Source organism: Mesocricetus auratus, unplaced genomic scaffold (genome assembly GCF_017639785.1).
Source record: "Mesocricetus auratus isolate SY011 unplaced genomic scaffold, BCM_Maur_2.0 Super-Scaffold_4256, whole genome shotgun sequence".
NCBI classification, from domain to species: Eukaryota; Metazoa; Chordata; class Mammalia; order Rodentia; family Cricetidae; genus Mesocricetus; species Mesocricetus auratus.
In genome coordinates this window covers 87,973,774-87,996,914 of record NW_024429182.1, presented here as the reverse complement: position 1 = coordinate 87,996,914, position 23,141 = coordinate 87,973,774, and the positions used below count along the sequence as shown (strand labels likewise).

Here is a 23,141-nt window from a genome sequence, read left to right as displayed (position 1 = left end):
GGGCACTCTTCCTAGAAAAATAAGCACACTCAGAGTCCAGTCAATGATTTTAGAATCTGTAGATATTCTCAGATCTTATATGCCTTATGAGTATAGGACCCGGGAATATCTGTTCTAGGGAAGTGGGAACCTTGCAGTATATAAAATACTTTAAAATTCTTTAATTCTAAATATCTTAGCTTTTATTTATATGCTCATGTATTTACTATGTATGCTATGTGTATGGAGGTCAGAGGACAACTTGCAGGAAGGAGTTGGTTTTGTCCTTTCCACTATGAGGGTCCTAGTGATCAAACTTAGATCATTAGGCTAAAATAATGGAATGCTACTACTGCTTTAGATACCTTGTAAAGAATGTTCCTGGAAGCAGTCTATTCACCTAGTAGGATGCTAGAGTAATATTGTAACACATGATTTGCCCTGGTCAGGGGTTAAAGGCCCAGAATTGAAAAGACTGCTCTAAGAGCTAAAATTGGCAAGTGGTGTTTGGTTGGTTTTAAGAGTGAGGAATATAAAGCGTTAAGACTGGCTTTGTGTCTTGGATGACAGTATAGATGGCATTGCTAGTAAGTGAGGTAGGAATGCAGGTAACATTTTTGGGTTAGGAATGGAGTGATGGAGAGTCTTGGGGTAGAGAAGTGAGGGGGTCAGGGTTTACCATGTTAAGGTCACTTGAAGCAGTCAGACAATAAGAGTGGATGGAGGTGCCAGGCAGTAGTAGCACACACCTTTAATCCCAGCACTGCTGGGGGGGAGGGGTTAAGGGCAGCCTGGTCTACAAGTGAGTTCTAGGACATCCAGGGCTGTTACACAGAGAAACCCTGTCTTGAAAAACCAAAAAGAAAAAAAAAAAGAGTGGAGTGGAAGGATAATATAGAGATATTGTAAACTTTAAAGGGACAAAAGGACTATGGGAGGGCTGGTGGGATTATGTGTTTTAGAGGTCTGATTGGGTGATAAGGATGACTGATGTTACTTCCAAGTCTAACAGAGGATGCCAGGTGGAGACAGTGTCTAGGGTCGCCAAAACAAACTGCCAGGATTTGTGTGACTTTCAAAAACAGGGATTTGTTGTCTCACAGTTTTGGAGACTTGAGGTCAGAAATCAAGGTATGTGTTGGGTAGTGCTTCCTCAGGAAATCATAGGGAATTCTTCCACAATCTCCTAGCCTCTGGCAATTTTTGGTGTTCCTTGATGTTGTTGTTGGCTTCAGTTGTCAATGTGACACAAACTGGAGGGAAGAGGGAACCTTGCTTGGGGATTGTCTCCATCAGATTGGACTGTGGCATGTCTATGGGGGCATTTTCCTGATTGCTGATTCATGAAGGAGGGCCTAGCCCATGGTGCAGGTGGTCTTGGATTGTCTAGGAAAGGTAACTGATGGCCTGGAGAGAGAGAGAGAGAGAGAGAGAGAGAGAGAGAGAGAGAGAGAGAGAGAGAGAGAGAGAGAGAGAGAGAGAGAGAGAGAGAGAGAGCTCAGTGGTTAAGAGCATTTGCTGCTCTCCCAGAGGACTAGGGGTCACTTCCCAGTACACACATCAGGCAGCTAATAACTGTCTCTAACTTTAGCTCCAGGTTATTAGATCCCAGAGGCCTCTGTGGCCACACACATCCACAACTTATTAAAATTAATAAAAATTAATCTTAGAAAAGAAGAAAGGTAGCTGGATGAGAGCCTGGAAGCGTTAGTGAGCATCATTCTTCTGTGGCTCCTGCTTCAAGCTCCTGCCTTGGCTTCCCTTGATGATGAACTATAATGTAAGTCAAATAAACCCTTTCCTTCTTGGTTGGTTTTGGTCAGAGTTGTTTATCATAGCAACTAAGAAAATCACTTAAGACACTCAGTTTAGTGGGGCGTTGTTGGCTCACGCCTTTAATCCCAGCACTCTGGAGGCCGAGGCAGGCGGATCTCTGTGAATTCCGAGGCCAGTCTGGTCTACAGAGCAAGTTCCAGGACAGCCTCCAAAACAATACAGAGAAACCCTGTCTGGAAAAACAAAAAACAAAAAAAACAAAAAACAAAAACAAAAAAAAAAGACACTCAGTTTGTCGTGTATCATGCTAACTACTCTGCCTTTGCTATTACATGGAATTTTCCTTCTGTGTCCTCTCTTCACATGCTCATTAAAAAATATTTCTGAAACTCAATTTTTAAAAAAAAAATTCTAAGACAGATTCTCACTGTGTAGCCCAAACTGGTGTCAAACACATGGAGATCCTCTTGACTCAGACTTACAAATGCTGAGATCATACACATGTACCACCATGCCCAGCTCACATGTCATCTTGTGACATGGGCACCAGTCATGTTGCGTGAGTTCCAGGGTGACCTCATCCTAACGGATTGCATTCACACAAATCCACTTCTGAATAAGATCACATTCTGAGATGGTGGGGGCGAGAATGTTCACAGACCACTTAGGGGACAAACTCTACACCCAAACAGTGAAGGGTTGTTAGTTCACAGAGGAAACAGGTTGAGGGGAGATTTTACTGGCACATGTTCCAAAATGCCTGAATAAAATGACCTAGAGTGGTGGTGGGTTCTGCTCAGAGGAATGCTAACTGACACTCTGAGTGACAAGATGGAAATATGAGGCTTGAGGAACCAAATGAAGTCTAGTTTGAGGGTAGCCAGGATGACCTTGGCCACGAAGCTGGGCAAGAGCACACAACACAAGGGAATCTGGGTAGAAAGCCACCCAATGCCCTCTCTCTCGTTGTTGTTGCCTGCACTGTCACTGCTTATTGGTGATAGTTTCCTGAAGAGCCCCTTTGCTCTCCGTATCTACCCTAAAAACTGTCCATGTCACCATGTTCCTCTTATTTTCTTCTTGCTTCTCCTGGCATGTGGAAAGCAGTTACAGTCTGAGAGGCACCTCTGTTAATGGCGTCTTCCTTTCTTTTGGTTTTTTGATACAGGGTTTCTTTGTGTAGCTCTGGCTGTCCTGGAACCCACTCTGTAGACTATGCTGGCCTTACATGTCTTTATTTCATTGGGATGTAGAAGGTCTCTTTCATTCCCAAAGAACTGAAATTAAATTTAATGAATATACTTATTGATACTGTTTGAGAAAACCTTCTCTGTTTACTTCCTTTTTATTGTATTGTTCTTATGAATATGAAAGCATATGAATATGAATATGAAGGTAAAAGATCTAATCAAAAGACTGTTACCATACCATATCAGGCAAAAATATCCTGGGTATCAGCTCTGTATTACCCTTCTAGAAAATTCTACTCCCTGTGAGCAACAAAACAGACATATTCTGGCCACTGCTTTGCATTTGACTTGTGTTCTTGCTCGAGTAATTCTTAATGATAATTGCTGATGGTTTATGTCTGGTGGTGGTTTGAAAGACAATGCACCCCCCCATAGGGAGTGACACTATTAGGAGGTGTGACCTTATTGAAGTAGGTGTGGCCTTGTTGGAGGAAGTATGTCCCTGGGTGGGCTTTGAGGTAAAAATCCCAAGCCAGCCCCCGTGCCTCTCTTCCTGCTGTCTGTGAATCCAGATGAAGAACTCTCAGCTCCTCTCCAGCACCATCTCTGCCTGCATGCCCCCATGCTCCCTGCCATGATGATAATGAACTAAACCTCTGAAACTATAAGCCAGCCCCAATTAAGTGCTTTCCTTGATAAGAGTTGCCGTGGTCATGGTGTCTCTTCACAGCAATAGAACAGTGACTAAGACTGACCCTATCTCAAAGTGGAAGGCCAGGCTCAACACCCAAGGTTGTCCTCTGACCTCTACACACACACTGTGGCACAAACATGCCTGCATTCACATACATGAATGTGAACATACCCACACATACACACAGAAAGAGACAGATGAGTGTACAAATATATGTAGTAATTCCCATACCAAAATGTAGCTATTGATGACAATTTAGGGAGGTGACTGCCACTTAGAGTAATGCTTCTGAGACTTTAGCATGCATGCAAACTAACTGACATCTCTTAAGAACACAGGTTGTAATTCAATATCTTTGGAATGAGGTCTAAGATTCTGTACTTCTAACTAGCTTGCAGGCGACATTGATGCTGCTGTTCAGGATAACTCCTGGAAGTCTAAGGAAGCACCTTGATGGGACCACCGTCTCCATAGTGTAGAGCTCAGCTTTGAAAGCCTGGAGTGTTACAGCTCACAGTTTTCATGTTCCATTTTGAACAATACAATTCAAAAGTGTTTTCATGATGTCTTTAGAGGAAAAATATGGTTTGAACCTGTATGAGACTATTTATAAAAACTTATTTCCTATTTTACATGAATATCAAATTTTCCTTTTGTGAGACTATCGCTGTATTTGATTACAGGCAGTTGCCTTAGACTCTGTTGGGGTGTGATGCTTATAAGGCATTTTACTATATTCTAGCCCCAAATTCTGAATCTTGAAATATTTCTGACTCTTAGAGTTTGTGCTGCATAGCAATTTACTCCACCATAAAACCTTCCAATGTGGAGGGAAGCTCATTTAGATAAGGGATGTTCTGTTTTTTCTTTAAGTAATTATTTTTTTAATTGAAAATAAATTCTTCTGTCATATAATACATCATGGCCAGTTTCCCCTCTCTTCACTCCTCCCAGCTCCCTCTGCCCCCACCTTTTTTTCTTTTCTTTTCTTTTTTCTTTTTAGAAACACTCTTATTTACATATCCATCCCCCATTCCCTCACACTCCCATCCTCCCATGCTTCCCACTGAACCCCCAACCCACCCACCACCCACTTCCCAGGGATAGTGAGGCCCTCCACAGGGATCATTAAAGTCCATCACATCATTTGGGGGAGGGCCAAGGCCCTCCTTTCCTTATCTGGGCTGCAATAGTATGGGAATGAGCTCCCAAAGTCCATTTGTGACCTAGGAGTAAACCCTGGCTCCACTGTTAGAGGTTCTATAGACTGCCTTGGCCTCGTAGCTGGTACCCATATTCAGAGGGCTTGGTTTGGTCCAATGCTGGTTCCCCCGCTTTACGACTAAGGTCTGCATGCTGTCATTAGATTAGGTCAACTGTTTCTGCGGGTATCTCCAGTTCCATCTTGGTTCATTTGGTCATCTCTCCTCTCTTTCCACATCTAGATTCTGGGAGTATGGATCAGTGCTCAGCTGTGGGTATCTGTTTCTGCTTTGATCAGCTACTGGGTCAAGGCTCTAGGAATGGTAACCAAGGTAGCCATCAATGCCCCCTACCTTTTCTCTCTCCAGATCCACTTCCCATCCATTTCCACTTTAGAAAAGAGCAGGCCTCCAAGAGATAACAGCATAACAGGACAAAACAGGACACAATAAGACAATGCATATGCTCTCATGTGGAGGTTGGGCAAGGTAACCCAATAGGAGGAAAAGAGTTCTAAGAGCAGGCAAAAGGGCCAGAGATACACCTGCTCCAACAGTGGGGAGTCCCATAAAAACTATCAGCCATAACATATATGCAGAGGACCTGGTGTAGACCCATACAGACATATATGCAGAGGACCTGATGTAGACCCATACAGCCTTGTGCTTGTGCGGGGATGGGTAAGACAGTGGGGTGACAAGAGATGTTCTATAGTAAGGTGGGGCATTCCATTCTGCAGGGAAGCTCCATAAGCTCAGGAAACAACTCAAAGGCTTCAGGAAGTCCCTGAAATTGACCAGTTTCAACTAGGTCCCTTCCTCCCCCAGCATATACAAACCTTAAGGACCACCAGGAGACACTATTAAACAAGGACACTGCCCAGAGGAGGCTCAGACAAACCAAGCTTCCTGGAAAGGACACTCTGCAGGTTGAGCTGCTTGTAGGCTGTGCAATGTGCTCTAGGTCACAGCTTTTGTGAGCCATCACCCCGTTAGTGTGGACTTTTGAATCATTTCGGCTGGTCTAAGTAACTCCTCACCTATGTACTAAGTAACCCAGTAAACTCATTGTTTCATCCAGTTGGACTTTGGTGCTATCTTTACTCTTGTTTGTTTCCTGTCTGGGCTGAGTAGACTCATGACTCCCCAGGAATTGTGTATACATAGTTGTTTGTCTTTGATAATGTCTCCCTAGGAATTGTGTACACACATTGTGCATCTGTGATAATAATGTCTCCCCAGGAATTGTGTACACACAGTTGTGTGTCTGATCATTTTCGGATGTTTGCCCCTTTTGAAACCTTTCTCTGGGGATTATTAACTTCACAGAGAAGGCCTACCCTGCCCGCCCACAGATGGACACAGGTCAAGGTGAGCATGCTGACAAATTGAGAGGTTGGAACCCCTCAGTCATGCCCTCACATTATCTTTGGGGTATTTGTAGTCAGGACTCAGGTGCTGTCCTGTTGCCACAAGGACAGAGGCAGGTGAGGAGCAGGGTTCATTAGCTGATGCCCAAGAACCAGAGAAGGCTTGAAATGCACAGGGCAGGGAGGGGGCACAGCTGTGAATGAAGAGGAAGAGGGGGGAGGGAAGGGGAGGGGAGGGAGAGGTGGGGAGAGGAGAGGAGGAGCGCCAGGGCTTCAATGGTCTCCTTCAAAGGCCTATTCTCAGTGACCTGTTTCTTCCAACTGGGCTCCATCTTCCAAAGGTTCCAGTGCCTCCGGATGGTGCCACTGGTTGGGCAGCAAACTCTTAGCATACAAGTGTTCAGAGGACATTCCTGATCCAAACTATAGCTTGCATAAAAACTGTAAACAGTAGGATTTGGAGGGTTTCCAGATTGGTAAACACAAGGTCAAATTGAGAGGATAGAGCACCCCAATTCTATGGGGATAGAAGTTCTTGCACTCTAGACCCTTACAGAATTATATCTCTTCATGTGATAGAACCTTTGTATCATTTATGCTACCCTGTATATGAAACCAGGACACTTAAGGACAGCATATCGCACCCCCCCATGAACAATTACTGCAAATTATTGAACTTGCTAAAAGAGCTGTTTAGTTAAGTCTGACTGAATGTATAGATTATTTGGGGATCCACTGCATTCAGCTCCTGGTCAAAGTGTAGCTTATTTAGGGACTACTTCCTGCAGTGGACATTTAAAGTGAACATCCAGTCTTGGGAGATGGAGTCAGTGATCTACAGAGTCTACATAACCATGGCTAGCTAGTGTTCCAGTTAAATGACAGGACATCCGGCTGGAGTCTTCAGAGAAGTGGAGAAGTGTCTGGCGTGGAAACCTGACCCTAGGTGTCAAGAGTGTGAGCAGGGAGACACTTCCTACTTTGATGTTTCAGCATTAACAACCTGTTCCCTTGAGGGTTGTGACATACAGCTACCCTCTTACATAAATTCCTGCATTTTGTTAGTTCAACCTGAAATGACTTCACCAAAGATGCTTTTTAAAAAGCTTTGGAGAATGGACATGTAAATGGAATTCTCAAGAGAGTGCCAATTTATTAATTTCCATGCTGAGTGACTGCCAGTGGGACCAGAATACTTCAACTCAAGGCCAGCCTGTCCTCTCCCAGGAGGGAAATCTACATGGGAAGCCAAGTTATAATGAGAAGACAGCTTGATGAGGGCAGACAGAGCAGATAATTAGGGGATCTGAGCAGGCTGTCTCCAACTGGGGATGACTCGAGGCACTTTCTCCTACTCCAGCATGTACTGAACCTGCCAAGTGGTGTGCGCATGTGCTTGTGTTAGCTCATCCTTGGAAAATAGGCCAGCTTACTAAAACCAGCTCACCCATAAGCCAAGTCAGCTAATGAGCCATTTGCCTAAAATTAGTGTTTGTGGAAACACCTCATGTGTGATGGATGGCTTCCGGTGCTCTCTGAGTGCTTTCCCTCTAAGGTGACTGATGACTTTTATAAGTCCTCTGGTTCCCCTCCTGCCACTTCCTGCTTTCTCTTCTGCCCTTATTTCAAAGAGATTGTTGTTCTTTTCTGTTTGTTTGTTTTGCTTTGTTTTTGAGACAGGGTTTCTCTGTGTTAACAGCCCTGGCTATCCTGGGACTCACTCTGAGGACTAACCTGGCCTCAAACTCACAGAGATCCCTCTGCCTCTGCCTCCGGAGTGCTGGAATTAAATGTGTGCGCCACCACTGCCCAGTGAGATTGTTCTTTATCCATGACTGCCCTCTTGTCCACCATCATACTCTTGCCTGCTACTTATCATTTAAAAAAATAAAAAATGTGTTTTATTTTTATGTGCGCATGTGCCTGCGTGTCTACATGTGGACTGTGGGCATGTAGTGCCTGAAGAAGCTAAAAGAGGGCGTTGGATCACCCAGAACAGGCGTTACAGGCAGTTGTGAGCTGATGTGTGTACTGGGAACTAAACCAGGTCCTTAGCAAGAGTAGGGACTGTTGGGAGTTGGGAATGTTGGAGGCTACAGTCTGAAGGCCAGGAGTTAGACACCCCAAATAAAGACTAAAGTGGCAGGACAAGTTCATCAACTGGAGGGCAAACAGGACCAGATAGGACACAATGCTGGCAGGAAGGGAGAACTTTCTGGAATCAGTGATGAGGTGATGGTAGTTGTTTTGTATGTCTACTGCTCATTAACTGTGCTAGAATTTTCCATTTCTCTAAAATTGTTGTATGTGCCTTTTGGTAAGAAATCTGTGCAGAATTGTGTCTGCATACGTTGAGAGTTGCACAACTCAGGGGGTGTGTTTTGTTTATGAGTCATCAAATTTCCTCTCTCTTTTTTTTAGCTTCTTTCTTGCTGCCTGTTGCCTGCTTCCCAGAGCTTTGTGTACCAACTGTCATTATTAAGCAAATTGCCCCAAAGTGAATGTTTATGGCTGTAGCGTAAGGCACTTCTGTGCTGACAGTGAGAATAATTAAAAATAAAATAAGTAAAAAAAGACATAGTCCTCTGAAGCAGACTGTCATGGCTCTTTATGTTCTGTGCATCTAAATAATGAAAAATTATCAGACAATGAGTGTTAACCCATGCAATTGTCTCTGTGTGTTGTAGTTGTACCTGTGCCCAAGTATTACTTTTTTTTTTTTGAAGCAGGGTTTCTCTGTGTAGTCATGTCAACCATAGAACTCACTGTGTGAACCAGGCTGGCCTCAAACTCAGAGATCTGCTTGCCTCTGTCTCCTGAGTCCTGGGATTAAAGGCGTGCATCACCTTGCCCTGCCAGGTATTACTTTTAAAGAGCTTCTTAAAGCTTATTTAAAATAATGACAGTGTCGCCCATCTTAGGCTGGCCCCCAGCTTGACAATTGGCAGAGGATAGCCTTGAACTTGTGACCTCCCTTTCAAAGCCTTCCCAGTGCGGGGATTACAGGTGTGTGCTGTACTTGTAATCCTATATCCAGTTAATGCAGGACTGGCCATGGAACCCAGAGCACATGCATGCTAGGCTAGTACTCTGTTTAAACTGAGCTCTGTCCCTAGATCTTAAGGCTTCTTTTAACCAAAGAATGGTTTTTACCATTGAATGATTTAACAAAAACTTATCATTTTGCTGCTCTGGATATCAGAAGTTTTAAGATTAAGTCATTGCAAAGGGCTGTGTTTAGGGCTGTGCTTCTGGGGTGAATCTCTTTCCTCGCAGTTTTCTGCCTCTATGCTGACTTCATCCTGCTGCCTTCAAAACTGTGTAACATCTTCCAATCTCTGGCTGACTTCAGTTTCTATAGCAAAATCCCTAGGCTGAGTACTCTGTAAAGAAAAAAGGCCCATTCAATTCACAGTTCTGGAGGGTAAAGGGCATGACACCGGTACTGTGCTGCTCCTGGGGGAACCCCATGACAGATGACATGGCAGGAGAGAGGGGAGAGACTGTGTGATGAGCTAGGAAGTCAGAGAGTTTGGAGGGGGGTGGTGTTCACTTTTCCATAACAATCCATTCTTACTGAAATGAACTGGGGTTCCAAGAGAACTAACTGCCTTAATCTCCTTGGAGGACGCTGCCTCACACGTGTCACCCTCTTTCATCAGACCCACGTCTGAAAGCTCCCACCACCTCACTGCCTCACTGGGGCTGAGCTTTGAAGGACAAACTGCACTCAAACTGTAGCACTTTCTGACCCCAGCCCTGTCTTTGTATCTTGCTTTCTCTGCTAACACCTTTGAGACTCCATCAGGTCACTCAGTTCATCCAGGCTTGTCTCCCTCCTTTATGAGATTCTGTCATGAGGTAACATGTTCCCAGGTTCTGGGATTAGGATGTGAGTATCTTTGGGATGGTCTAATATAATGCTTTTTATATTAATTGGGCTATCCTATGCTAATCTATGAAATATTAATAAAATAGAATTCAGAAAAATATATCTTGTGGTTTTACTACTGAAGGAGAAATATAGTAAACATTTGCTTCTAGCTTATAAAAAAATACAAGTTGTGTATGGTGATACATGTCTTTAATCCCAGCACTTGGGAGACAGAGACAACAAGGTCTCTGTGAGTTTAAGGCCATCCTGATATACAGAGCACATTCCAGACCTGCCAAAGCTACATAGTGAGACCCTATCTAAAGAAACACATTCGAACAACTTTTTGCATAGAATCATATTGCTTATAACAATTGAGATGCTGGATTTTTACTAAATATTGTATATACTGGTTTATTTTCCATACTATACAGTCTGATAATTTGTTGAGTATATAATATTCTATTACATGACTATACTATATTTTAGCTAAGCAACTTCTTACTTTAAACATTTTTATTTTTAATCATGTGTATTGGTATGTGTCTGTATGTGGGTGTGTGCATGAACATAGAGTCACAGAGGCCAGAAGAGGGTGTTGAGTCCTCTGCCGCTGGAGTTACAGGCAATTGTGAGCTGCCCAATGTGGGTGCTGGGAACTGAACCCAGGTCCTTTGCAAGAAGTCAGTGTTCTTAACCACTGAGCCACCCAGCTCTCCAGTCCCACGTTTTTACTTTTAGAAATTTGTCTTAATCTTTTCATATTATAAAATCCTGTGACAAATATTTCAGTCAACATATATCTTTGTGATTTTAAGTTTTTCCTTGGGATAGACCCCCAGATGTGGAGTGGCTTTATTGAAGACATTTTTTTTTACAGCCCATGTTTTTCACAGAGCTTAAAGAAATTGTTGGATCCCTGGAAGTATGCTATCATCTATTTTACTAGAGTTTCACTGCTCTAAATAAAACAGTGATATCATAAACAATACCTCTGCAAATCAGGTAGATCGAATTCTTATCTTTTTTGCCTTAATTTTTGTATATCTGTTTACAAAGAAGGAGCATGAATGATTTTCCTGTACTTGTTTTTGAGTTAGCTACAATTTTTGATGAAATTTGGGGAGATCGAAATACTTTTGAAATAAGTCAGAGCTCAATATTTTTAAAAGTTTATTTGATACCTGCAACAATTGCCACATTTACTTACATTGTCACTAGAGATTTTTATGCCTAGAAGTTTAATATTTGTATGGATTTTATTTATCTTCTTCCCCTGCTCTCACCCCTTTCCTTCTTTTCTCTTTTAAAATTCCTTCTGTCTAGGGCCAGCAAGATGGCTCAGCCAGTAAAGTTGCCTGCCACCAAGCCTGCCACCCTGAGTTTGATTCCCATGATCCACGTAGTGGAGGGAGAGAACTGAGTCCTACAAGTTCTGGCTCTATGAACGTTCTGTGGCATGCCCCACCCCAACATGCACACAAACAAATGAATAAGTGTAATAAAAAAGAATTCTGAGATTTTGTTTGTTTGTGTTTAGGTCCTTCCATTCAAATGACTAAATTCACAGTACATGTAATATTCTAGTTCTTCTTATGGACTGGAAAGTGTCTGTTTTTTTTTTTCTCACTGACTATGTGGGGTGTGTGTGTATGTGATATGTGTATGTGGTATGTGTGTGTGTGCATGTAGTGTGTGTGTGTGTATGTGTGTGTGTGTGTGTGTGTGTGTGTGTGTGTGTGTTGGGCACATGTGCATGTGGTGGCCCGGGGTTGATGTCAGGCACCTTCCTGATCGTTCTCTATCTTACCTATTTAGACCCTGGTCTCTCACTCGAGCCTAGAGCTTGCTGAGTCAGTCAGTTTAGCTAGATAACTAACCCTAGGCCAGTACTCCCATCCCTACCTTCTGAGTGCTGATGATAGGTGGGCTACCATACTCACCTGGCATTTACATGGTGCTGAGGATTTGAATTCAGGCCCTCCTGCTTGCAAAGCAAGTGCTTTAGTCACTGAGCCATCTCCCCAGTCTTTGGTAAGTGTCATTAATCATCTGTAGTTATGTGAGAAACATATAGAGATGCTCTGACTACCTGCTTCCATTTTACCCAGAGAAGACTCATCCGTACTTCTGAGTTCTTGGCAAAGACACAACTGCCTTTTGCAAAAATAAATAAGAACAATGTCAGGACACTGTGAATGTTTTTGTTCCCTCAATTTTCCCTTTTATGACTGTGTTAACATTCTCTAATAGTCTTCTGGATATTTTAATCTAAATGGAGACAGAAATAGCTTTCAATATTTGGCATTAGCTGGGGTGCTCAAAGCAAATGAGTGGAGAAAACCAAAGCCAGACTTGGTTTAAGTGACAGGTCAAGGTCCCTTCCTAAGCAGAGGTCACAATGATGGGTTCCTAATTTAGGTTTCTCCTATATCATTTTCTTAGGAGAATGGGCAACATATTCTAGAAGCACAGGCCTTGGCAGCAAACCTCCCTATCTTCCTGTTGACTTGGGTCCTTTGCATCCTGAAGAGATTTAATGCTCCTCCTTTTATCACTCAGCACATCAAACATATCACTACCTACACTCACATGCAATCATATCACAAAAGGGTTCAGTTGGGGAAATGCCTGTAGGCAAGCCTGTCAGGTAATTTCCTGATTGATGATTAATGTAGCCTACTGTGAGCAGTGTTACCTCTAGTCAGATGATCTTGGATGTATAAAAAAAGCAGGCTGAGCAAGCCATGGGGAGCAATCCAGTAAGCAGCACACTCCTCTATGGCCTCTGTTTCAGTTCTTGCCTTGATTTTCTTCCTAGACTTTCTCATTTTAGTGTTGATGATGGTTGTAGGTTGTGGTGTCTTTTATTTTTTGTTTGCTTGTTTTTTTTTTTTTTTTTTTGGTGACAGGGTTTCTCTATGTAGCTTTGGAGCCTATCCTGTCACTTGCTCTGTAGACCAGGCTGGCCTTGAACTCACAAAGCTCTACCTGCCTCTGTCTCCCGAGTGCTGGGATTAAAGGCGTGCACCACTAACACCCAGTGAAAAATGGATTTCTTAAGAAGTTTGCTTTCTCGAATTCCAGGACCGCTAGGACTGTCACACAGAGAAACCCTGTCTCAAAAAGCCAAGAAAAGGAAGAAGATGAAGAGGAGGAGGAGGAGGAGGAGGAAGAGGAGGAAGAAGAGGAAGAAGTTTGCTTTCTGTTGCTGTGATAAAACACCGCAACCCCCGGGTGGGGATAATAAAAGTAAAAATTTCTGAACTCTGTCATGGCTTTCCTTAATTACTGCAATGGAAAAGATTTCAGCCTCTGAAAGACATTTATGACTTTTAAAAGGTATCCTTGGCCATACTCATAGAACTTGGAAATGGATAATTTAGCTCAAGAATGTCTCATAAAGAGTTCTTTGGCTGCAAGTAATAAAAAATTCTTGATTATCCCAAGCATTGGACTTCAGGCATGCATCATCATGCTAGGCTTATATTAGTATCATTTGAGATCTATTTATTTACTTATCTATCTACCTATTATCTGTCTGTCTGTCTGTCTGTCTATCTACCAAGCATCTGTTGTGAAGTAATTGTCACAATCAAATAAGTAACATACCCATTGAATCATATAGTTGCCTTGTGTGTTCATGTGTGCCTCTGGACATGTTGACAATACTTAAGATCCAGCATGTTAATTGTAGTCACCGTGCTGTACATTAGACTGTTGTACAAAACTGAAACCTTGCATCTTTAACCACCTCACACTCATTTTCTGTCTTGGTCCCTGGTCATTATCATTCTAATCTTTGATTTTTTTGACTTCATATATAAGTATGATTACACAGTGTTTGTCTTTCTTCCTCTGACTTGTTTCCCCTAATACTGTTTTCCTGGTTCATCCATATTATTGTAAACAACAGAATTTTCTTCCTTAAAATTTTTATTTTATTTATGTATATGTGTGAATATCAGTGAGTATGTACCATATGTGTGTGGGTGACTGTGAAGAACACTGTTTACCCTGGAGCTAGAGGTCCAGGTGGTTGTGGACCACCTGCCGTGGGTGCTGGGAACTGAATTCCAGTCCTCTGAAGAGTAGCAGGGTTCTCAACCCCTGAAGCATCTCTCTAGCCTCAGGGTTTTCTCTTTTAAGGCTGAGTAATATTCCACTTCCATATACATAGACACTGCATTTTCTTTACTATATGGACTTCCAGAGAAGAAGAGTGAGGTGGTTCCCAAGGGGGCAATCAGGGTGAAGCTCCAGAAGAAAAACCAGTGTGTGCTGCATGGTGAGAAGAACCAGTGCTCACAACAAAGGCCCTTTGCCATCATCCTCTGTTAGGAGGATTTATAGTCTGTTTTCCATCTTATAAAAGCTCAGCTGACAAACCTTCTGCAGGACAGAGAAAAACACTCTTTGCAAGAGAAGTATTTACTAGCCACTGCTGTGAGTGAGGGCTTGGTTTAGTGTCTAGAACCCTTGAAGATATCTTGTTGCTCAAATCTGGAACCCTCATCTCAAATCCTACTGTTGTTGTTGTCCTCTTTGGGTGACCTTTAAAAATCTTGTACTGTTCTTTTAGAAATCCTGGAGAATAGAGAAAACTCCAGGTTAACCATTATGCAACCCCCACCTCATATTTAGGAAATAAGCTTTCATGTGTAAAACCAGGAAAATAATCTTCATACTATATAACTTGAAAAAAGTCTAACAAGGTGTTGTGAATTGTTTGCTGTATTTTTTAAGGGTTTATTTTAATTTTATGTATATGAATGTTCAGCTTGTATATATGTATGTATGTATGTATGTGCACCATATGCATGCCTAGTGATTTGTGGAGTCCTGAAGAGTGTTGGATCCCCTGGATCTGGAGTTACAGGCAGTTGTGAACCTCCATGTGGGTGCTGGGAACCAGACTCTGTCCCCTCTAGAGATTATTACCATGACCACTTGATAGCCCTCTAATGGACATGCCACAACTTTTCTGTCTGTTTCTTGCGCAGGTAGACTGTCACATGAAGGCCGAACAGCAATAGACAACTTTATGGACTCCTGGAGTTAAATTCTTATGTGGCCAGACTACCATATTCAAATTTTAAAACAGCAGCTGGAGAACTAACAGAAAAGTCTAGCATGCTATCCCTTTGTGACATAACACTGAGCATCCAGCAGTTTCCTGGGAAGAGTCATCAGGAGAACAGCTGAGCTCATCTTGAAAAGTCATTGGACAGTTAGATTTTCCACTTAACTTTCTTATCTAAGTAAGAGGCAGAAATTCACTTGTCCCTTGCTGGTTATTGCTTGCTTGTTTTAGAGTCATATTAGGCCATTAGTCATGCATGAGCAGGGATGGGGTAAGTACATTACCAAGGCTGGAAAAAGACGAGAGTAAAAGCAGGGTGGACTTTCTGAAAGAGGCAGGGCTTGGTTGGTGTGATGATTAATCTTGTCTACTTGATGGGACTTAAGTGACTTAGAAGACACACTAAGCATGCCTATGGGGCATTTCCAAAGAGGTTACCCCTGAGGTGGTAGGGGGCACTATCCCATGGGCTGGGGTCCCAGACTGTATAAAAAGGAGAAAGTAGACTGGGGACCAGCAGTCACCTTTCTCTGCTTCCTGGCTGAGTGTCATGTGACCAACTTGCCTCATGTTCCTGCTACCATGGCTTCCTGCCATGATGCATTGGAACCTCAAACCATGAGCCCAAATAAACCTCTCCCGTCCCTCCTCTTGTTTTCAATAGGCTCTCACTGGGTAGCCCTGGCTGGCCTGAGACTTGCTACATAGACCAGGCTGGTCTCAAACTCACAGAGATCCTGCTTCTGCTTCCCGAGTTCTGGGATTAAAGAAGTGCATTACCATGCCTGACTTACCCTCTCTCTCTCTCTCTCTCTCTCTCTCTCTCTCTCTCTCTCTCTCTCTCTCTCTCTCTCTCTCTCTCTCTTTCTCTGTGTTCATGTGAGTGCAGATGCCCAAGAAGGACAGAAGAGGGTACTGGATCACTCAGAGCTGGAGTTATAAGTAGTTGTGAGTGATGCTGGGAACTGAACCAGGATCCTCGAAAGTGCGGTATATGCTCAACTTCTCCTTAAGATGACTTTGTTAGGTATTTTGTCACAGCAATGAGAGAAGTAACTAATACATCTGGAAACTGTATTTGGGTACCCTCAAGGCATAAGGAATAAGCACATTTTATACATACTTTGTAGGAGCAAAAGCCATTTGGGGTATAGTGAGCCTTACAGACATATATGCAAAATGAATAAAGCCAGCAAAAGTGACAACCTACTATCCTGTAGCATTCATAATGCCATTTTCTCCCTCAATAAACATATTGCTATTTTAATACAGAGTCTCATGTTTCTCAGGCTGGCCTTGAACTCCCGATCCTCCTCCTTCTGCTGCCCATGCACAAGGATTATAAGTGTGTATTATGATACCTGGCTTATGCAGTGCTGGGGTTTGAACCCAGGACTTTGTGTATACTACCAGGCAAATACTTTCCCAACAGAGCCACATCCCAGCCCTTATACTGTTTCTTTGGCTAATAAGAATTTATCTTACAGGGTTTGGGGGTTTAGCTCAGTGGTGGAGTGTTTGCCTAGCAAGTGCAAGGCCCTAGATTCGGTCCTCAGTCCCGAAAAACGAAATTACCTTATAGAGAGGTCTTGTTCAAGATCTTGCCAATATTTAGCTGTATTTTTCTCTAGGCGAGGCTAACCTAGATTCTTGTTTTAGACAGGGTCTTATGTACCCCAGGTTGTTGTAGTCTTTGCTAAGTAGCTAAGGATGTTCTTGAACTTCTGATCTTCCTGCTTCCATCTCCCGAGTACTGGGATTGCAGGTGTGCACTACCACGCTCAGTTTATGTGGCGCTGGGGATTGAACACAGGTCTCTGGCATGCTAGGCAAGCACTCCCAGGTCCTAAATTCATTTTATGAAGTAATGAGCTGGATTTTTTTTGGACATGAACTGGAGCCCAGTTTCAGGACTATCTTTGTTTACCTTTATTCTCTCTGGAAGCTTCACCTAGCAGCATTGAGGGGTGAGCTGCCTTGTTTTTCACTTACCATCAACACTGGGTTGCTTTGGAAGTTGCAGAAGTTTAGGATTCTGGAGCTGGCATGACAGATTTGGTCTCAATGGGTAAATACATAAGTCATTTTCCTCAGGCTTGTTTTGGCTGAGTTCTCTGAACATGGCTCAGCACCTGCCGTTACTTCCCTTGGGATGGACAGTCCCAGTGGGCAGCTCTTTCTCCTTAGTAAGAACTCTTAAAGTGCAAGCAAACGAAATTGCTAGGTGCAGAGGAATCACAGCAGACAGGAGAGGTGCAATCGCAAGTTTGGGGTCAGCCTGGGTTACGTAGTTCTATTGTGTCTCGAACACACACACACACACACACACACACACACACACACACACACACACACACACCTCGTGATTACATGTATGCCAACAAATAGGATAACCTAGACACAATTGCACAATTTTATGAAGAAACAGAAAAGTAGAACAGACTGATGAAGAGCAGGGAGATCAGTTTGTTAAAAACCCTCCCAGCAGGGGATAGTCCAGGAGCAGATGGTTTTATTGCTGAATTCTACCAACACCTCATGCAAGGGTGAGGACCTGGGTTCGATCTCCAGCACCTAAGTAAAAAAGCCAAATGTGGTAGGACACACTTGTAATCCCAATGCTGGGGAGGCGGTGATAGGCGGGACCTAGGGACTTGCTAGCCAGCCATCTCAGCTTATCTGGTGAGTTCCAGGCCTGTGAACTACTCTGTCTCAAAAATGAGTGGGTGCTGGAGAGATGGCTCAGTGGTTAGTAGCCTTTCCTTCTCTTCTAGAGGACCCAAGTTCTGCTCCCAGCACCTAGAACCAGGTGGTTTACAACTTCCTGTAACTCCAGGCCATGTCCTCTTCTGGCTTCCTGAGGCATCCACACACATGCTCACACACATGCTCACACACATACATACAGGTAAGCAAACAATCTTAAAAACAAAACAAAAAGTGTATGACACCTGAGGAATGACCTCTGGAGTTGACCTCTGGTCTCTACATGCACACATACAGATATGTATGTACACCTACACACACACACACACACACACACACACACACACACACACACACGCCAAGGGCAGGACCTTCACGCTGCTTATTTTGAGTCCCAGCACCTGCCCCAGTTCTGGCCCCCACAGGTGACAACATCTGCTGGGAGAATGACCAGATGGGGGCCTGATGTTAGTCCAGCACCAGCTCCAGCTAGCTGCCATCCTGAGTGCCTGGTAATCTCAGCGCACAGCACTGCAGCTCTGAAATGAAAAACCATGTGGTGGAGGCTTCCAGGGACTGCAGGGTTGGACTTTGGAGTCAGACACAGAGCTCATTTTGCTCAGCCGATGGCTACCTGTGTGATCTTAGCCTACTCACTTGATCTTTGAGCTTCCGTTTTCTCATATATAAAATGGGTGTCATAAAATCTACTTTATTTGACTGTCAAGGGAATGAAATCAGATAATGCCTATAAAATGTTCAGCTATGTCCCTGGCACACAGTGAGTGATCAGCAAATAGGCTCGTCTAGGGCTGTATGTATCACCAGCTGTACTGCTCCAGTTGGTGGGCACACATCACCTCTGTGGTGTGTGTGTGTGTGTTGTGACAGGGTTACATGTAGCCTAGACTGACCTTAACTTTCTATGTAGCTGAGGGTGGCCCTGATCCTACTGTTTCTACCATCCACAGCAATGGGGTTACAGATTTCTACCACTATACTTGGATTATGTGGTCTTGGGGGTCAAACTCACGTTTTTTTCCTTTTTTTCTTCATATTAAGCTGGCACCCTACCAATTAGGCTACACTCCCAGCTCAGACTCACACCTCACTGTTTTTAGAGGGGGGTGGCATTGTGGTTTCTGGGTCCCACAGACTGCCAGTGCAGTGATTGGTGCAACTGTTATCCTGGTGGGCATGTGGTTATTGAATCATGAGGAAAATGCTTGGGGACAGAGTTACAGGGACCAGGTGAAGACAAGGCCATGATGAGGTCACACTGAGCCAGTGAGGCACCTGACTTGATTCTCAGGATACAAGCTATGGCTGAATTCATAGATGTTATGGGATGGGGGACTTCATCTGGGTCCCCTCTGTCCTCAGCTGGGTGGGGCTTCCTCTTCCATCAAAGCACGCTCCTGCTCTGTGGGGAAGAGCCCTTGCTGCCAGGGGATTTCAGGAGGGCTGTCATGACTGTAAAATTTGACTCAGGCAGGAGGCACTGTTGGATGAATTTTATTTTGAGTCCCCTATGCCAGGAACTCCCAGAATCTGTTGTGTGAGAAAGTCCCAGAATGTGGAGACAGGAGCCAAGCTCATCCCTGTCAGGTGGGGGTGTTGATGCCATCTGCAGAACTTCAGTAGCTCGGAGCTGCCAGTCGTGCTGTGGGTGATAACTGAATTTTACCTCTAGTCATCAGCCGTTCACCTGAGAAACATTAATTTCTCCTTGCCTTCCTGCGAGGGGAGACTGGCTGAGAGAGTATGCCTCTGGGATTCTGCTGTATCAGGGCCCTTTTTGCTTTCACAAGCTATGGCCGTCTCTTTGTCGTCCATTCATGTGCACAGCGACTCTGTGTATGAACCCAGGAGGTTTGCCGACTTGCTAAGATTCCCCAGAGCTGCCTTTGTGTGTGTGTGTGTGTGTGTGTGTGTGTGTGCGCGCGCAAACACACACTTGAGTGTGGAAGCCAGAGGACAATGCCTATGTGTGCATGTGGAGGCCAATGGAAGATGCCAGATGTCCCTTTTTCTCACTCTTTCTTTTTGAACAAGGTCTCTCATTGAGCCTGGAACTAGGCCAGTAAGCTCCAGGGAATCTTCCTGTCTCTGCTTGCTGCACCACCCCACCCTTATCTCCTGCAACCCCGGGGTGGTGGTGGTGGTGGTTATAGGCACACAGTAGCCATGCTCTTTTTTTTAAAAGAGGAAGCAGGGGAAAATGAACTCAGTCTTCAAGCTTTCAAGGCGAGCACTTCACCAACTGAGCTAACTGACCAGTCCCTAGACATGCCTTTGGGATCTCAAGGTTCTGGGCATGGAGTTCAGAGGCCGAGCATGCACACTCAGGAGCACTTTCTGACTGAGGCCTTTGTTCAGCATCTTGACTCTCTGGCTCTCAGAAGATGGAGCACCTCACCTTCAGCTCCAGAAGGGACTGAAGGTTGCAGCAACAGGACTGTTATACATCTAATAGCTACAGAAAGAGTCGCTGTTTTCTGCTGTCTGTGGGGCTCCGGGGAGACTACTGAGGGTTGGAGGAGATGGAAGCTGCTCACAGTCCTTCGTTCTCTAGGAGCCAGCATGGTGTAGCTGTGGCGGTGCTGAACTCTGAGGTGGTAATGGGGATACGTAGGTTCACAATTTCAGCTCTGCTGTTTCCTGGCCAGGTGGCTTCCCTGCCTGTGGATGAGTCATGGGCATTGCTTCCTTACGTATAGAACGGGCTGTCCTAGGGTCACTTCCGGCTCCCTCATGCCAGCGTTCACAGTTAACTGTTAGAATTTTTTCAGATTCTAGAAGCTGAGTACAGACCAAGTGAACATACCTTGGAGAGCTCTGAGCAAGAGGTCCCAGACATTTGGCACTAGATGGCCAAATCTCAGCCCATGGAGTGTCCCTTCGGGCAAAGTTGCCATTAGTTTTTAACGTGAAAAATCTTTGGCAGCTAATTCCATCTGGTGGGAAATGCCTTTTGTTAAATCGATGCTCTTTGGAACCTGCTCGTGAACTCCCAGCTCCCATTTCAACATTATTAGTGATGATAAAAAGAATACCAACAACCTATCCAGTGTGCATGACTCAAAGAGCACTTCACACGGTTCACAGGGCACTTTCTCAGACATCCTGGTAGGCCGTTACCCGTCTCTACGTCTCAGATAGGAAAACGGGATCAGACAAGGATGTGAATCTGGTTCTGTCTGACATCTAAGACATACTACTTTTTTTTTTTAATTTGTCATTTAGTACGGACTGACCCAGAACTCTCTGTAGCTCAGGCTAGACTCAAACTCTCCCTCCTCCCTCCTTAGCCTCTTTGGTGCTGGGATTACAGGTGTGAGCCATCATGCCGGCTTCCCTGTTCTTATTGTACGTTTAGAAACAACAGTGTTTTGTGGCTCTTGTGTGTGATTGTACCATTATAGGTATTGGACTGGGAGGCAGAAAACTCCCTAAGGATTCTGAGAAAGCTATGTTGTCAAGAGGGAACTTTATTTGGCTCCCTAAGAATGGGAGTTAAAAATACCCAGAGAGAAAGCCCTGGGGGAGAGTCCTGGAATGGAGACAGGAATGTACCTGGAATATCCTCAGAATACTAGGATTTGGGGAGCAAGAACTTCATTTGGGAGGGAGACTTGGGTGTGGGGACACCAAGTAAGGACACAGGCACTCTGTAGAAGCAAGTGGCTGCCTATGCCCTGGCTGTATCTTCTTTGTGTCCATAGGACATTAGTTTGTTTCTGCTTCATAAATAGAGTGATCCAGACAGGCTTTAGCAAGAAAACCACAGCGGCTTTGACGGAGCACCTGTAAGCCATCAGCTAATCTAACATTTGCTTGCTCACTAACGGAGCTCCCTCCCTCCCACACTGTGCAGGGAAGTGGTCCTCTACCGAGTGGCAGGAACCGGGAAGAAACAGCGATTGAGCAGCTTAGTTGGTGGAGTGGCTTGCCTAGCACATACAAGAGCCTGGCTCAGTAACTTAGTACCAGAGGAAAAACCAGGTTCGAGATTCAGCCGCCACTTTTCATGGAAATATAGCAAAAATGATTCTTACCAAGAGACTGGCAATTCAGGCTAGGGATGAAGTCTGTAGACTGCTTGTGTAGTGTGCATAAAGTCCTGGCATCGATCCCTAGAGCCACATAACCCAGGTGTGGTGGTTCATAACTGGAGGCTCAGTAGCACCATGTGGTGCAACTTACCCGTTTCTGTGAGTCCCTCTCTACCATTTCGCAGCTTAGCTTTTCTTTCCCACCAGTTCTTGGAAGTCAGAGATCCCATGTCTGCACACAAAGTGATCACATTTAAGAGATGAGCAAAGAAAGAATGGGAGTAAACCCTGATAAGGGACGGGTGCAGGGGCGGGGAGGGGAGGACAGGACAGGGGATGACACACACACACACACACACACACACACACACTCTCTCTCTCTCTCTCTCTCTCTCTCTCTCCCTCCCTCCCTCCCTCCCTCCCTCCCTCCCTCCCTCCCTCCCTCCCTCCCTCCCTCCCTCCCTCCCTCCCTCCCTCCCTCTCTCTCTCTCTCTCTCTCTCTCTCTCTCTCTCTCTCTCTCTCTCTCTCCTGGAACCCGCCCACCCCAGGGGCCCACAACAGAGACTGTCCTGTGTTGTGTTCATTCCTGATAGTCCAAGATGGAGGCAAGGGCCCTGGGGGAGCCTGGGGGCATGTCCCCTAGGGAAGGAGGGAGGGCGATGATGCTGGTAGTAGGAGGCCTGCAGGCTGTAATGAGGCCTCTGGAGGCCCCAGGGAAGGGCCCCAAGGTCTGCAGGTTCTGAGGCAAGGCCTCAAGAGCCAGGCAGTCAGCTGACCTCCCTTGGAGGGAGGCCAGGGCAGACATCAGGGAAGAAAGAGTAGGAGGCCTGGGGAAGGGGGGGGGGGACTAGAGGGGCCAGGGGCTGAAGGAAGGGAGGAGGTGAAAGAGAGAAAGGGAGAGGCTCCAAAGCCTAGACAGAAGGGGACTGAGGGGGAGGAGGAAGAATGGGGAGAGAGGAAGAGAAGAATGCAGAGCTGAGCCTGAGGCACCAAGGGAGCAGGCAGAGATGGGAGGAGAGCCTTGGCCCAGCCCCAGGAAAGAGATGACTCCAGAGGCCTGGCAACTCCTCCTGCTAATACCATACGGAAGGGCAGGGTGGGGGGAGGATGTTTTCTGTCTCATAGTCTGCAGCAGGGCATGTCAGGGGCCCCAGAGCCTGTCCTTTTAGTACCTGGATCTGAGGGAAGGGGTTCAGGCCTTAGTGAAGGAG

General features: G+C 44.9%; 2 long non-coding RNA genes across 2 annotated transcripts; one reads left to right on the top strand and one right to left on the bottom strand.

Moving 5' to 3' along the window:
* The first annotated feature begins 5,125 nt into the window (after positions 1-5,125).
* On the top strand, positions 5,126-13,213 carry LOC110341942. Its single transcript, XR_002383939.1, has 3 exons — positions 5,126-5,174; positions 6,084-6,212; positions 13,173-13,213. It is a non-coding gene; the product is annotated as an uncharacterized LOC110341942 (long non-coding RNA).
* A 6,160-nt stretch (positions 13,214-19,373) lies between these two features.
* On the bottom strand, positions 19,374-22,225 carry LOC121134677. The gene is made up of 2 exons (XR_005871794.1): positions 22,081-22,225; positions 19,374-19,537 (listed from the first exon to the last, which is right to left on the bottom strand). It is a non-coding gene; the product is annotated as an uncharacterized LOC121134677 (long non-coding RNA).
* Positions 22,226-23,141: the final 916 nt, after the last annotated feature.